Below are 5189 nucleotides of genomic sequence, written 5' to 3'. Positions count from 1 at the left end.
AAGGTTGAAGCCCAGTCCGGCCTCTCTAGCTTGGTCTCTAACCCTTTCTGGTACAACATGAACTACATATGAGACAGAGGACATCCTTGCCTAATCCACCGCTTTATCTCTATAGGCCCTGATACATTTTTTTCCATTTTATAAGCACTCTGTTACCTTTATATACATCTTTTAAAAGGTTGAGTACTCCATTTTCAACATCGAATGTGCCCAGTATGTCCCACAAGTACTCTTTGATAACGTTGTCGTAGGTTCCCTTAATATCCAGAAATGCTAGCCATAGGGGTCTGTGCTGCTTTTCAGCAATCTCTTTACACTGCGTCAATAAAACAGATTCTCCTCTAATATTCTTTGCTTCCGGAACCCATTTTGTAGCTCTTCTATCACCCCCTCGTTCTCCACCCAAGCCTGCAGTCTGTCCCTTATAATCTGCACCACCACCCTGTAAACCACAGGTGTCACTGTTATGGGACGGTGGTTACTTACCTCAGCATTGTCCGCCTTTCCCTTATATATCATGTTCATTGTATTTAATCGCCAATCATCAGGCACTTTGCCATTCACTATCATTTTATTCACTATCTGTATTAATGTTTGCTTGGATTTTGGTCCAAGCTTCTTAATTAACATAATCGGAATACCATCTGGTCCAGTTGACCTGCCACTTGGAACCTTCTTCCGTGCCCTTTCCCACTTTTTTTGTTCAAGTGAAGCAATTGCAGTAATTGGTCTATCCTCCTTCGATAAATTATGTGCAACATTTCTTTCTTTAAATTTTTCTGTCATCCTTGTTCCTAAATGTTTCATTGCTTCATACCCTTCTAGTCGAATACCCTGACCTGTAACAATAAACCTTTGCTCTAGCCTACCCTTTTTACTCATTGAATTTAGATTATTCGAGACTTTTAGAGCAGCTTTTCTATCCTTTTTATTTATTCTTGACATCCATTCCGCACCCTTTCTTCTAATTTTCTCATTAATCAAACAGGATGCTTCCCTCTACACTTTCTGTTCATTTGCGCCGCCTGCTGTCGATTGCATCTCCACCGAAACCAAACCTTGCTGCTTCATTCAGGAACTAAGCGAAACAGATAAGAGTACACAGTTCCAGTGGCCATACCGCGATTCGCAAACCCGAGCGAGGTGCCAGCTCACATGTAGTTTACGATATCGACTTCATTGAGTGCTTTCTTCGGCTCAAATCCAAAAGCAGCAGAGGCACACGCGAAGTCGCAGCAGACAATATTTTTCAAAATAGGCTCTAGACAAACCGCCGTTCTTTATTAGGAGACGCCATCCGAGATGGCCCCCCTGGCGCTCCTAGGCGTAGCGCCTACGACGGTTACGGTCGCAGTGTTCCTACTCACGACTCTCTCGCCGTCTTCTGTTCCTATGCGGCGCCTCCTGTCGATTGCATCCCCACGGAAACCGAAACTTGCTGCTTCGTTCGGGAACTAAGCGAAACAGATAAGGGTTCGCAGTTCCACTGGCGCGTTCTTTTGAACAGCAGTAGCAATTCGACCTCGCTCCGTCTCCGTTGCCGTACGGTGTTTTTTTTTTTCTACGCCGTTCGGAAGGTTCGGAATGCCCGATCACCACTCCGTTAGAGACGGTTATGAACGATTGCGGACTTCGTTAGAAGACCGTCATATCGTACCTGGTGTGACTTTGGTGTCTATGGTGTCATGTGCTCCGTTTTACCGGTGTTCGCATCTGGCGATGCGCAGTTTTAAAGCGTACGAGCGCTGATAAACATCCTATCTCATGTCATTCGTGTTAAGTGTGTACGTTGGTCAAGCTCTGCTTTCAGGTGCGAAATTTTCATGCTTGGTTGCTCCCGAAACTTAATTGACTTGCCCCAAAGCTTGACAAATGGCTTTGTCGCGGCACAAGCTGTTGCAGCTTGCACCAACAATAATAAATTCAGACGGCGTGAAGCTTTCCTACATATTTCCGTGAACAGACCTTCAAACTTATAACTGCATCATTCCTTCACAATAAGAAAGATATATTGTTCTCGTTTTGAAGAAACTTTAGTCAGCGCGGAAAGCGAATGCACAGATTGTGAACAAATACCAAATCACTCCTGTGTTTTTATACATAGTGTGTATTACATCTCAAAGACGCATTATCATGCATAACATGCGTGTACGATAGCACTACATTACAGCAAAACAACGCGGACCTTGCAACAGCTCCACGGTCGAGAGATCTTTCTAGCACTTCTAAAAGTAATTGAACACAAGAAAACTCAACTGAACTCGTAGAAAACTAAGCAGTAAGCGGCGTATATGTCTTGTTGAATGCGCTTAGTTCGCCATGGCACAAGCGATCGAAAATTGTTGAAGGAGCGCATTGAGTGCCCATGGACGATTTGCCGGCAAAGTAATGAACACGCTCCTTCGGGACTGGACTACACTCCTGAGCAACATAGACCAGAGCTGGCTGAACAAAATATGCCTCCTCTATTACGTTGTTCAATTAAGCATGGAAGTTTTGGGCACTCACGAAGTGGGCACGAGAGCAGCGTTGCAGCGACAATGGCTAAAAGGCCGCCTTTGTTTGCCATGCAGGTGCTGCGTCCACTTGTGGCGCACAGCCTCTATATCTGCCATCCTGCCCGTGACAGTGCTTCTCTGCACCAAGTGACGCAGTTTGCTTCCTGTCATTTGCCTCCGTTCGTTCATCAGGCGGCGCCCTCAAGATTTGCGAACAGTCCTTATCACTCCAAGGCAGCGGCATGGTCATCGACAGAAAGTTCAACGCCAGTATTTAAGCGCTGGTGTCCGTTGGACCGCTTCAGTGGGCACGAGAGCAGCGTTGCAGCGACAATGGCTAAAAGGCCGCCTTTGTTTGCCATGCAGGTGCTGCTTCCACTTGTGGCGCACAGCATCTACATCTGCCATCCTGACCGTGACAGTGCTTCTCTGCACCAAGTGACGCAGTTTGCTTCCTGTCATTTGCCTCCGTTCGTTCATCAGGCGGCGCCCTCAAGATTTGCGAACAGTCCTTATCACTCCAAGGCAGCGGCATGGTCATCGACAGAAAGTTCAACGCCAGTATTTAGGCGCTGGTGTCCGTTGGACCGCTTCAGTGGGCACGAGAGCAGCGTTGCAGCGACAATGGCTAAAAGGCCGCCTTTGTTTGCCATGCAGGTGCTGCGTCCACTTGTGGCGCACAGCATCTACATCTGCCATCCTGCCGGTGACAGTGCTTCCCTGCACCAAGTGACGCAGTTTGCTTCCTGTCATTTGCCTCCGTTCGTTCATCAGGCGGCGCCCTCAAGATTTGCGAACAGTCCTTATCACTCCAAGGCAGCGGCATGGTCATCGACAGCACGTTCAACGCCAGTATTTAAGCGCTGGTGTCCGTTGGACCGCTTCAGTGGGCACGAGAGCAGCGTTGCAGCGACAATGGCTAAAAGGCCGCCTTTGTTTGCCATGCAGGTACTGCGTCCACTTGTGGCGCACAGCATCTACATCTGCCATCCTGCTCGTGACAGTGCTTCTCTGCACCAAGTGACTCAGTTTGTTTCCTATCATGTGCCTCCATTCGTTCATCAGGCGGCGCCCTCAAGCTTTGCGAACAGTCCTTATCACTCCAAGGCAGCGGCATGGTCATCGACAGAAAGTTCAACGCCAGTATTTAAGCGCTGGTGTCCGTTGGACCGCTTCAGTGGGCACGAGAGCAGCGTTGCAGCGACAATGGCTAAAAGGCCGCCTTTGTTTGCCATGCAGGTGCAGCTTCCACTTGTGGCGCACAGCATCTACATCTGCCATCCTTCCCGTGACAGTGCTTCTCTGCACCAAGTGACGCAGTTTGCTTCCTGTCATTTGCCTCCGTTCGTTCATCAGGCGGCGCCCTCAAGATTTGCGAACAGTCCTTATCACTCCAAGGCATCGGCATGGTCATCGACAGCACATTCAACGCCAGTATTTAAGCGCTGGTGTCCGTTGGACCGCTTCAGTGGGCACGAGAGCAGCGTTGCAGAGACAATGGCTAAAAGGCCGCCTTTGTTTGCCATGCAGGTGCTGCGTCCACTTGTGGCGCACAGCATCTACATCTGCCATCCTGCTCGTGACAGTGCTTCTCTGCACCAAGTGACTCAGTTTGTTTCCTATCATGTGCCTCCGTTCGTTCATCAGGCGGCGCCCTCAAGCTTTGCGAACAGTCCTTATCACTCCAAGGCAGCGGCATGGTCATCGACAGAAAGTTCAACGCCAGTATTTAAGCGCTGGTGTCCGTTGGACCGCTTCAGTGGGCACGAGAGCAGCGTTGCAGCGACAATGGCTAAAAGGCCGCTTTTGTTTGCCATGCAGGTGCTGCGTCCACTTGTGGCGCACAGCCTCTACATCTGCCATCCTGCCCATGACAGTGCTTCTCTGCACCAAGTGACGCAGTTTGCTTCCTGTCATTTGCCTCCGTTCGTTCATCAGGCGGCGCCCTCAAGATTTGCGAACAGTCCTTATCACTCCAAGGCAGCGGCATAGTCATCGACAGAAAGTTCAACGCCAGTATTTAAGCGCTGGTGTCCGTTGGACCGCTTCAGTGGGCACGAGAGCAGCGTTGCAGCGACAATGGCTAAAAGGCCGCCATTGTTTGCCATGCAGGTGCTGCGTCCACTTGTGGCGCACAGCATCTACATCTGCCATCCTGCTCGTGACAGTGCTTCTCTGCACCAAGTGACTCAGTTTGTTTCCTATCATGTGCCTCCGTTCGTTCATCAGGCGGCGCCCTCAAGCTTTGCGAACAGTCCTTATCACTCCAAGGCAGCGGCATGGTCATCAACAGAAAGTTCAACGCCAGTATTTAAGCGCTGGTGTCCGTTGGACCGCTTCAGTGGGCACGAGAGCAGCGTTGCAGCGACAATGGCTAAAAGGCCGCCTTTGTTTGCCATGCAGGTGCTGCGTCCACTTGTGGCGCACAGCATCTACATCTGCCATCCTGCCGGTGACAGTGCTTCTCTGCACCAAGTGACTCAGTTTGCTTCCTGTCATTTGCCTCCGTTCGTTCATCAGGCGGCGCCCTCAAGATTTGCGAACAGTCCTTATCACTCCAAGGCAGCGGCATGGTCATCGACAGCACGTTCAACGCCAGTATTTAAGCGCTGGTGTCCGTTGGACCGCTTCAGTGGGCACGAGAGCAGCGTTGCAGCGACAATGGCTAAAAGGCCGCCTTTGTTTGCCATG

The sequence above is a fragment of the Amblyomma americanum genome, chromosome 8 (assembly GCF_052857255.1).
Source record: "Amblyomma americanum isolate KBUSLIRL-KWMA chromosome 8, ASM5285725v1, whole genome shotgun sequence".
NCBI lineage: Eukaryota > Metazoa > Arthropoda > Arachnida > Ixodida > Ixodidae > Amblyomma > Amblyomma americanum.
Note: the sequence above shows the minus strand (reverse complement) of the source record.